Genomic DNA, 12081 nt, shown 5'->3' on the forward strand with positions numbered 1-12081 from the left:
GCAATACATACTGTCAACAGTAGCGGTCAGAAGCAGGGATTACTTATTTTTCTAAACTGGTGTGGTGTCCATTTATAGTGTTTTCACTGTATTACTGTGTGTGTTCACAAATGCTTTATACACTTCCTCTGAGATAAGCCTGTCTGCTCATGCGAAGCTACCAAGGGGGTGAGCAGGGGTTATTCACGAGTGAATCCCCTTTCCCTGACTAGAGGCAAGGGTCCCTATTTGGACAAAGGTGTATACCATTGCCAACTAGAGACCCCCATTTCTAACACTGGGTTTAATTATGCCTGCGTATGATACAATACATGGAATGTATGGAATCGTGGTTCCATTTTGAGAGGCCCAGACTGACTGGAGGAGCATGAGGAGGAAGAGGAATCCCCTTCAGTCATATTTGTATATTACTGCATTCCTGTGAGCTGGGTGAGACACACACTAGAGGAGGAAAAACCAGGCTCTCCATTACACTTAAAAGGGTGTTCTTTAATTCAGAAAATGGTCACTGGAAACGGTCCTGGCCAGATATCAGGAAGGAAATGGGTCTAAGAAGAGAAGCATAAGGAGTAGGGCTGGGGCGATGGAAGAACCCTTTAATACCCATATCACTGTGGCTGACATCCAAGTTCAAACTTCTAGTCACTCCCATGGCCTATACTGTGGGGCTTTCTAGCAGTGACAGACTGCTTTCTGGAGTAAGTACAGGGCAGAGAAATTAATTATAAGAAGGGGAGCTCGAGGTCCCCAAATTTGCCAACTGTCAAGCAGTCAGTCAGGCTGTGCAAGGAGGAGAAGCTCTGCAAGACTTCTTATGAAACTGAAACATGGTGTAGATAGAGATGAAGAGTTGATGTATATTAGGGAAATTACCTCAAGGGGTTTGGGAGAGGGGAATATGGTGAAAAAGTGTAAATTGATTTGGCCAGAATTGGCAGTTGTTGTGGGAGTTGTGTTTAAAAGAAATTGAATAAATACTCCTGTCTCTCTCCATCACAGGGTAATGTAATTGATTCACATAGGTCATGGTGGCATGTCCACATGAAGATAAAGGCTCATGTTGATGTTTAGTAGCCTAACATAGATTGACATCTGGAAAGAAACATGAGAAATTGTATTAATTGTGAGCACAGCGATAAATATTTGGTGGTGAGGGCGTCACCTACTGTGCCTGTTAAATACCCAGAGGGACCCTGAAAGTAAGTAGATTAAGATAGCTGTGGTCTTTATGGGTATGGAGATGTGAGGGGTAGGTTTTCTATTTCCTTTTCAAATGCCCAGAGGTAAAGATGGTGAATGAAGTGAGAATGGATTGTATCATATCTTTTCTTGAGATTATCTAAATGATGGAGGAAATTCCTCAGGAATTAACGCTCCCCAATTTGTTTCTGGTTCCAAATTGAATTTTCTGATAAGCCGGGGAATATTTTAACATAGGACAGTTTGGTATCATCCAACAGAAAATGGTAAAGTTGAAAGATTCAATATGGTGTTGAATGGTTGTCTACATTTGTCTGTGAAGAGTGGTTAAAGATGGAAAGAAGAGTTAAAGAAAATGTTGTGGAGTTACAGAACTACTCCGCAATCTATGATTGAAAAGTCACAATATATACTATAACGTGGAAAGGATGGAAGGTAGGAATGAGGAAGCAGTGGAGATGGAGCAGCATGCGAAGAGGAGCAGGAAGCATCCGACATGGTTGGAAGATTATGAGGTGATAAGAAATGGAAATGTTGTCTTTGATTTATCTGAACAGGTTGATGCATGTTATCAGTTATATTTCGGCATAGAGTTTTTGTTTGATTTAGAATTTTGAGCTTCTTCAATTTTAGTGTTGTTTAGAATGTCCGCCAGATGCGGAATGTGTCAAGTCCTATATTTGTTTTCAGAAATATATTGTGTTCTCTTTGGAATGTCATAAGATATGAGAGAAAGGATTCCGTTTTATGTCAGTTGTTGTGAGCGGCTGATGGGGTCTTGGATACTGGGATTTGTTCTTATTACATTACATAAACAACTTGTTTCTACACGTGTGGAGTATCTTCTTTGCATTCCTGGTATAGCCTCACCCCTCCTCACAGCCATAAGTGCTGAGAGACAGTAATAAAAAAAATTCAAGCATTTGCAGCAAGAATTTTCAATTTGATTAGGGACACGGAGGCGAGACTTATGCTTCTCTTACTTTACTGCAGAATTTCCGCAGCCAATAAAACAACAGTAAAACCACCAAACTATATTTCCCATACACCCTTCATCCAATCAGGACCCGTAGACCCTGTATTACAGCCAACTTACGAAGATTCCACGTCTTTCTTTCCGAAATCAAACAAGTTCTTTTGATAAATCAAGTCCAGCAACCAAACAGATGTAGCAAACAATTCCTCAGGGATCAAGCCAATGCTCCAACGATTGAAAAAGAGCAGAGAACATGAACATCACTCGAGGTCACAGATGCCAACACTGGAAGAACAGACATTCAACCCTGGAAACTTTTAGCTCTGTTTCTGCTCTGAACCTGCAGAATCCAAAAGAAAAATGGGGTAACCTCCATCGCATAGCACAAAAATAAACTCATAGGGAGAAAACAACAAAAAAATACCAATTTCCAACATTGTAATAGAATTGCTCAGAGTGGGATAATCCTCACCTCTGTGTCCTTAATAGAACTGAAAATTCTTGACGCAAATGTTTAAAAAAATGTAATTCTATGTCAGGGGCGGAAGCTCAGATTATGCTTGTTCAAAGATCATCCACCACCACAGAGGTGATGTTTACAATAGGCCTAGAATAAAAACGTTTAAAAGTAGACGCTGTTGACCAATCCACAACCCTCATGATGTCCACCAGGCGAGAACCCAACATAAAAGATTTTGAAGCCATACCCACCATTATCCTAACGTGGCCATGGCTGCACGACCAAAAGGCTACTTCAATGCGATCAACAACTGCGCCAAAGTGTCATGCTTGAGCAGTTGAGTCACCAATTCGTAAGCCTTAAGACATTGAACAACATATAACTGCATGTGTCCGAGAACCTGGGATAAGAAATACATTTGGAAAATGTCTTAGTACACCTGGAAATCTGAAAAAAGACTCATTCTGGAGCAAAAGCTCTACCTGCAACATTAAGAGCATTCACATTGGAGACTCTGCAGGAAGAGGTGAGGCAAAGTAGGACAGGCTCTCGTTTTAGAGGAAGCCTTAACAGCACTGGGGATGACACAACAGGTGGCTGGACCAACGCATGTAAAGGGCCACACCCTGGACCTGGTATGGTCAACAGAGCCAGGCCCATGGGGGGTAGTTGGGAGCCCCTGTGCATGGTCCGATCACTACCTTATTAGGGGCCAGAGAGCGGTGCCTAAAGGTGGAGGGAAACCCATGGCCACCTGGTAAACTGTAAGAAAGTGGAATTCAATTAATGAGGTGGAATTGGTTACCATTCTACAAAATGCAGCATTCCAACCGGCTCTAGATGGTAACATTGAAGTAGTTTACCACAAGCTAGTGGATAAACTGAAAGCCGCCATCGAAATAGTGGCGCCGGCTAGAAAGGTGAAGATGGTGGGCAGAGGAGCAGGAGCGCCTTGGTTCAACGACGCACTGAGGGCTAGGAAACAAGCTCTTCGGAAAGCGGAGAGAGCCTGGCGAAGGGACTACAATGCAGAGGCACATTTATTGTATGTGCAGGAGCTTGCTACATACAAGAGAGCGATCCAGGCACGTAAGGCAGATTTCTTAGAGACTAGGATCGCCACTGCCCAAAATCCCCAGAGAGAAATTTTCAAAGTGCTTTCAGAGCTTAGGAAGAACAGGGAACAGAGGCCCGAGTTTTCTCTTGAGGATTGTCACAAATTCCTCGAATTTTTTACCAACAAAATTGAGGAGCTCCTACTGGAAATCTCGCGCTCTCCCGTGTTAGAATGCCCACTGCAAATTATTCCATGCAGGCCAATAATTCAGGTCCCCTTGAACAGTATTCCCCCAGCTGATAGGGAGACGCTAGTTAACTTAGTGGGGAAGGTGAAGTCAGGCTCTAAGGTAGACCCCTGTCCCCCTAGCGTGTTTAAGCAGGCCTTGCCAGGGCTGCAGGAAGACGTACTAAACCTCCTGAATAAGTCACTAGAAACAGGTCGGGTTCCGACAATGCTTAAAGAGGCGCGGGTGAGTCCACTGCTTAAAAAGCCCGGAGCGGATGTTAAGATTTTAAAGAATTTCAGGCCCATCTCTCAGCTGCCTTTCCTAGCAAAGGTACTAGAACAGCATGTATTGACCCACCTCTCCAGGCACCTGGAGACTAATGATCTGTTGGAACAAAATCAAGCTGGTTTTAGGGTACATCACAGCACGGAGCTGGTGATGGCCTCCATCTTGGATGAGCTGAGATGTAGAGCTGACAAAAAGATCCCCGGTGCCCTGGTGCTGCTGGATCTCTCCGCGGCATTTGACACCGTGTGTCATAGTCAACTGCTGTCGCGTGTGAGAGATCTAGGCATAGGGGGAACCGCACTAGGCTGGCTTACTTCTTTCCTGCAGGATAGATCGCAGAAAGTACAGCTTTCAGACCTAGTATCAGCATCAGCGGCCATCACCTGTGGAGTGCCGCAAGGGTCGGCGCTCTCGCCGCTCCTTTTTAATATCTATCTCCAGCCTCTGATTTCCGCACTTAACAAGATGGAGTGTCAGATATATAACTATGCTGATGACACACTGATCATTATTCAAATAGAGGATACTCCTGGAGCTGAAGCACGCCTGCACAACATCTTGAGATACACGGTAAACTGGATGACTGCCAACTCCCTGAAGATTAATCCTGATAAAACAGAGGTGCTGCCAATTACCATCGCCGGCAGCCCCTGGCATGATGGATTTTGGCCTGGGGAGTTGGGCAGGACGCCAGTTCCAGCAACCGTGGTGAAAAGCCTGGGTATCCTCATTGATGGAAATTTGTCCATGAGAAAGCAGGTGTCTACTGTGGTGGGTACATGCATAGGCCTTCTCAGGCAACTGCGTAGAATTTCCAATCTACTGTCCTTTTCTACTTTAAGGAGCGCAGTGACAACCATGATTCTGGGGCGACTGGACTATGGCAATGCGTTGTATCTGGGCTTACCCCAGCAACAACTTTCACGGCTTCAAACAGTGATGAACGATGCAGCAAGACTGATCTATAGGAAACCTAGGAGGGCGCATGCATCTCCTCTTCTGCGCCAGCTGCATTGGCTTCCTGTTAGGCAGAGGGCATTGTTCAAAGGCCTTTGTATTTCCCATAAGGCCATTTACGGCAATGCACCGAACTACATTAAAAATAGACTATCGAGTTACATCCCAGGCAGGGCACTGAGGTCGTCTGAGGCCACGCTCCTGACAATCCCTCGGTATCGCTTATCGACCCAGGGTGGTCGAGCATTTTCTACTCTACTTCCGGCAGCATGGAATAAACTTCCTTCAGATCTACGGAAGGAATCAAAGTTGCTGCCATTTCGACGGATGCTAAAAACAATACTGTTCCGAGAGGCCTGGGGAGAGTTGTAGTGGAGTTGCCTGTTCTATGGAGTCGTCCGTTTTGTCTGGTACAAGAGCTTAGAGACCCCCAAGTGATAACGCGCTATATAAATTTAAAAAAAAAAAAAAAAAAAAAGCAGAAGAGTCAACTTGGCCATTAACTGCTTATGGGAAAGAAGAGAATTCTCTGGCCTAGTACCAAACCTACATCCCACAGATGAGAATAACAAGGGCTAGAAGGATTAGATAGATGGATACCCCGCATGACCTTGCAAATCAGTGGATGTTCGCCAATGGGTTTACTCCCACCACACCCAGGGGAAGATTGCTGAAAGAAAATTGTTTACAGACCGGTAGGCCATTCCTTTCACCGCAAGGGAGGAAAGAAAATCCACTACATGGAATAGGCTTGCCGCCACAGGATCAACCATCTAACCCACCGACGCCACACTGACGTGTAGAGTTTATGGGTGTTGGAAGACCAAGACTGGGAGATAAAGAACTAGGCCTGCTGCGAAGGGCGAGTCAGCCTCCAATGTCCCCTGAACTACGCCATGCCATGAGCTAAAGAGACCCTTGCAGCACCACAGGATGAGGCCTCCATGAGGAATAAGTCAGGAGGTCCGAGAAGGGATGACGTTGAACTGGAGGGTCACACTAGAGGTCCATCAGAGTCGGAAATCACAATTCTGTTCTCTAGAAAGGGGTTACAAGAACCAAGTTCACCCTCTGAAGCAGCACAAAAGCCACCACACGAGAAATCATCAGAAACAGAGGGAAGGCATACATTAAGCCCTGATTCCAGTTCTGTAGAAAGGCATCTGTCGCTAAGGCTAGAGGTTCCCGCCTCCAACTAAAAAACTGTGAAAGCTGAGAATTGAGACATGAAGCAAACAGATTGATCTGACAAGGACCCGACAGGTGTTAAAGCCGCTGAAAGAGAAGAGGGTGAAGCTTCCAATTGTTTGAATCTCGGAGGATCCTGGAGTTCCAGTCCATAACATGTTGGAGCGGCCATGGAGATGCACCATGATCACTGAGATCTTGCGACGTAGGCAAAAATGCCAGAAGTCCTTGGTAATCACTGCTAACATGCGCAATCTGGTGCCCCCCAGATTGTTGACGTAACTGACGTCCAACACATTGTCTGTCTGCATAATGATGCAACCCGCAAACTTCTGCAGAGATAGAGCTCTGATGGCAAAGGAGCCTGCCAATAGTTCCAGGCCATTGATGTGCAACTAGAGCTCCTCCCTTGATCAATGGCCCCTGGTGGAGATCAAGCCGCAACAGGTTCTCCAGCCCCATCTGCTCACATCCGACTTGACCATGACATCCGGCTAGGACCCGAATATCGCCCTGCTTCCATATGGCATAACCACCATTCCATGCAAACGATTTTTTGAGTTGGTACTCCTCCATAGTATTTGAGAAAGATAAACAAAAGGAAATAGTTTGAGTCCTCTTATTTTCAAACAGCTTGATGTGTTTATTTTCAATCAAGCTTCGTGAGAAAACTTTTTTCAAATGATTCAATAACTCATTGAACAGAGGATGTCAGCCGACACGTGTTTCGCCCATTAGGTCCAGTCGACCAGGGCTTTTTCAAGGCTTCTAGTATCATAAAATTGTGTGACGTTGGAAGAATTATATTCTCGAACAAGGCGTATCACATCAGCTTATAACATTTCTTGTGCAGATATTTATTTCATAAAGTCAAGGGAGCGCGGTCCAGGGTTAATCTTGGCTTAGTCAACAGAATCATATCTGTGTAAGACAAACCTTTCCTGAGGTGAAGGATCCTGAGCTGTTGGAGAGCCCAATAATGTAGGGGACCCGGGAAGATGGCCTGAATAGAGGAGGCAAGAATGCCCATCACTCGAGTGATCTGCCACAACGAGACCCGAGTCTTGGACAGGAAAGAACTCAATTCTCGCTTGATGTCCCTGAATTTCTGAGAGGGCAACAATAACTGCACCATCAGAGAATCTATCTAGAAACCCAGGAATTCTACCAAGCATGAAGAGCTCAACATAGACTTCTTCACATTCAAGAGAAACCCCAGACACTGAGGCAGAGGTATAGTCAGATTAATGTGGGACATGAGTAGTCCCTCTCCTGAGTCAGAATCAGAAGATCCTCCAGGTAAATTATGAGGAGCAAGCCACACACACGTACGTACTCCAAGATGGGCTTCATCAACTTGGTGAAGCACCAAAGGAAAGAGCTGAATACTCATACTAGCGGTTCCACCACTGAAACTGGGGGAAATTATCTGTGGAGGAAAAATAGGTACCGCGAGATAGGTGTTCTTCAGGTTGAATCGGACCATCCAGTCACCTTTCCAGAGTAGGTCTCTGAGGGTGTTGATACCCTCCATACTGAAATGACGATAACACACTCAATTGTTGAACTCTCTGGGGTTTAGGACCAACTTGTGACCCCCTACTCGCTTGAGAAACAAGCACATGTTATTGCTGAAACCATTTGATGTTGAGAAGAGGAGAATATAGGCTTTTTTCAAACAGATCTCGGATTTTCTCAGTAATGAGTACCTGATCTGAAAGGGAAAAAGACAGTGGGTTGGGAAGAACCTGCTGGGAGGGAGTCCCATAGAATTCTATCTGATAACTTTGTACCGTCTAGAGAACCCAGCAGTCCTCGATGATCAGGGTCCAAAGGTGAAGAAAGAAACTTATCCAACCCACCAAAAAAACTTCTGACAGCAAAACCAGACTCACACGTGATAGACAGCTTCGATGCAGCTGCACAATCCTGCTCGGACGCCGCCTTGCAGAATTAGGAGCGGTAGGGATAAAAAAGGGGTACAACTGCTGAATTCTTGCCAGGCATTATTTTGTCAATCATCGAAACCATGTTGGAGGTCTCGTACAAAAGGCTAACTGAGTGACTTCTGTAACAACTGGTCCTGCCAGAAAGGCCTGAGTTGAACTCCCTTTTTAGGACGATTTTACTTTGTCAAGGGCCATGAAAGTATTAACGAATGTACCCAGGTCCTTGAAAAAGGAATTGTCCGTTGGATATGAGCTCTGCCTCTGCCAAGGCCAGCTCTGAAAGTTGTAGGTCTTTGTGCATAAGGACTTCCTACGACATTTGCACAGTTAGCATTTCCAACCTGGCAAATGACGCACTAGGTCCAAGCTGCAAGGACATTTGGGACACCAGATTGTTGGCATCAGCCACTAGCTCCAGGATCTTTGCCAGAGACAGCTAGTAACCTATCTTGGTGTGACCGCCAAGCCCTGTCGATGCCCTATTTTGCGTCCTTAGAGAACTTCTTAAGGAAAGGAGTCATGTTTGTGTCGATCTCAGGTGTGCCGGCCACTATTTCATCCTGAGTTGGGCAGGGCATTCAGAGCGGAGTCTAGCCCAGACCTCCTTGGCAAACCCTTTGTAGAGGAAGGCATGCATGTATGAGTCCACCTCAGGGCGTGGTGTCCAGTCATTAGAGCTAGGGCGAATAATATTGTCTGGGTTGAAGTCCAGATTATCACCCTGAGAAGTGTCTTGGGCAGGGCAGGCAACGGTCCAGTCCATCTCCTTTTGGAGGGGCCAGGAGTGGGAGTGGGAAAGAGTAAAAGGGGGGAATCATCATCCTGCTGTTGAACGCCAGGGTCAGGGGTAAAAGAGAAATTGGACATAACAGCACACCGGGCCCCTGAAAAACAGTATGAGTGGGACAGGGAAAAAAGGAAACAAAAAACATACAACCCACCTCCTATATATATATAAAATATTTCAAGGAATTCCTTTGATAAATTTGTTTTTTTTTCCTTTATTCAAATGTATGCATATAAATGTACATACATATTTCTCACAACAAAGTTTTTCACAGGAGCGCTACCCTTGCTTTACCTACCTGAGACCAGTAAGACATTTTGGATCTACTGTTTGGAGACGAGATGCTGCCCTCTAGCAAATCCACAATATTGGCATCTCTATACCCCTTGATTGTACCCAATACACCCACCCCACTCCTCTTCCCTTATTTTTCCTGGGGTTCATATACATATGATCTAGACTAGTTTCTGTGCTATTAATCAATCTGGCTCGTCCCAAGTCCTGCTTTGACCTCTACACTGTTGAGAAGTACATGTTGGGGGAATAACTAGTTGACGTCCTAGATTCCTCTGCCCAGAACAAGGTCTTGGCCCTGCAACCCTTCGCCAATGCAAATACAAAAAATACTTTGGTACCAAGCATGGGGGTAAAACTTTCCAAACTCAAAGTAGGAGATTTTATTATGCTCAAAATTCAAAGAGTGCAGAGTAAAGGAAGTCCAAAATTCAAGCGTTCCTACAAAGTAATAGAGAAGAGCCCCAAGTGTGTGAAAATATGTAATGGTGAGGTATGGCATTTAACAAAGATTTCCAAATGTAATGCTACAAGTGTGAAGGTGGAAGTGTGGGAGATAGAAAGAATTGGTTGTGGTAGTGTGATGGTAGGAATTAAACTAGGTTTGATACTAATATAAGAAATGTCAGAAATACGGCAAATGATACTAAAGAATGTGAACAACAAAGGGAGATGGATGTGGAACAGGAATGTGTACCATCCACAAGCTGTAAATGGAATTCTGCTCATCTGGATAATGTGAACAGTAAAGTGAGAAATGTGTTGAAAATTACAAGATACAGAAGGAGAGTTGTGGTGCCTAAGGAAATTCAACGATTTCATGACTTGTCTGAGATGTATTATAAAGGAAAACAGTAATGTGACATGTTTAGGATATTTAGCTTTTGTGTTTTACATTATAATTGTGTTAATACAATTGACATGATTTTGTTGAGGTTTAAATGGAATTAGGTGGAAGGTTTTAATTGTGGTTTTTTTAAAAAGGGGAAGATGTGTGGTATTTATGGAATTTAGGAATGTTATTCTTTCATGTTTGAACTCTTTTGAGTTCGGGAGAAAGACGGTTGGAAGGAACGGCACAAGAGGTAACAGAGGGAAGTTTCTCTCTGTGTGCTCCTGGCTGGGGTATTATTAAATATATTGTACAGCAACTCATGCCTCTACATGCTATGTCTACAGAGAGAACACTACGCTTTGGCTGCAGCAGCAAAGAAAGATAAGTCCTTGTGGGTTGGCTGTATTATAGGGTCTGATGGGCTCTGGTTGGTTGAGGGGTATATGAAAAATGTAGTTTGGTGTCTTTACTGTTGTTTTATTGGCTGCTGAAATTTTGCAGTAAAGTTAGAGAAGCATAATTGGGATTTTCCTAGACTGGCTGTCGGAAAGGCAAGATTTTATTAAAGACATGGAGGCGAGTATTATACAATCTTTTCTTGCTTCTATTCAACAGCAGCCAAGCAAGATAAAAACTAAATTTCCCAGAAAAAAACTGATAACAGGACTAAAGAATTGTGACATCACAATAGAATAGCCAATGGGAATACAGAATAACTATCTTGACTGAGAGCAACAAGTGAGTTAATCAATAAAAGGCATGGAAAGACACCATAATACTGAATAGAAGGTAACCAGCATAGTCAATAAGTCTGTGAAACAGTTCAAAAGAAGGTGAGGAGCACAGTTGCGACCCAGGATGAGCGTTCAATGGAATGATTTGGCAAACTGTATCTGAGAATATAGTCCAGTCGAATTAGGTGGAGGAAGCAGAGGAGGAAGGTGGTGTTGGCACTGCAGAAAAATAAACCAGGGAGGGTTAATGCAACAGTGGTGGGATAATACTCACCTCGGTGTCTTTAATTAAATTTAGCCTTTCTGACAGCAATGCTAGGAGAATCTCAATTTTATTACAAGACCGGAGGCTCATATTATGCTTTTCACAGCATTGCAATAACAGAGTCAGAAACATGATAAAAAGGTGTACAGTAGAAAGTTCTAACAGTATTAACGTTTGAACAATCTGGAGATTTGAAAATGTCAGGCAAACTAGCACCTGTAGAAAAGGCCCTAGAGGCCATAGCTCCTCTGGCCGAATTGGCGCCAAACAAATCAATATCAATACCAGCCATGGACATGATCATTTTAACCAGCGGGCTTAGGTGGGAGAAGAAACAGGTTTGTGTGGTTTCTGGAAGGAAATAAGCAGTTAAGTAGGAGAGGAAGATCTCAAATCTGCAGTTCGTGTAACACAAGTTTTAATCAATTTCTCTTCACAGTGATGTTGAGAAGGGAAAAAGGGATATTGAATTGTCGATAAGTTGGTTTTGGTTTGTCTGTGTACTTGAAAGGAACCCCGAGGGGTGACTAGTGAAACGAGGACATATCTAATGCTTTAACATCCGAAACACGTTTCAATGAAATGAAACATAAAAGCTTTGTCAACTTTGCAGATAACTGTTTGAGAGAATGAAACACATTATATTGCCACTAAATTAACATCCCACATTGCGTTATATTTCAAAACCGGAGGTTTAACATATCTTACTCCCTTTAATAGTTGACAGACCAAGGGGTGTTCTCCAGTGGGTCTTCCAAACCTCTGGAGATGTTCAGCAGAAATGGCGGATCTATCATTATTAATTTACGATAGAAGCTTGATTGAGAAGCTAGCGAGGCTAAGAAATTAACAACCAGAGTTA

Source organism: Lissotriton helveticus, chromosome 3_1, assembly GCF_964261635.1.
Source record: "Lissotriton helveticus chromosome 3_1, aLisHel1.1, whole genome shotgun sequence".
Classification (NCBI taxonomy): domain Eukaryota; kingdom Metazoa; phylum Chordata; class Amphibia; order Caudata; family Salamandridae; genus Lissotriton; species Lissotriton helveticus.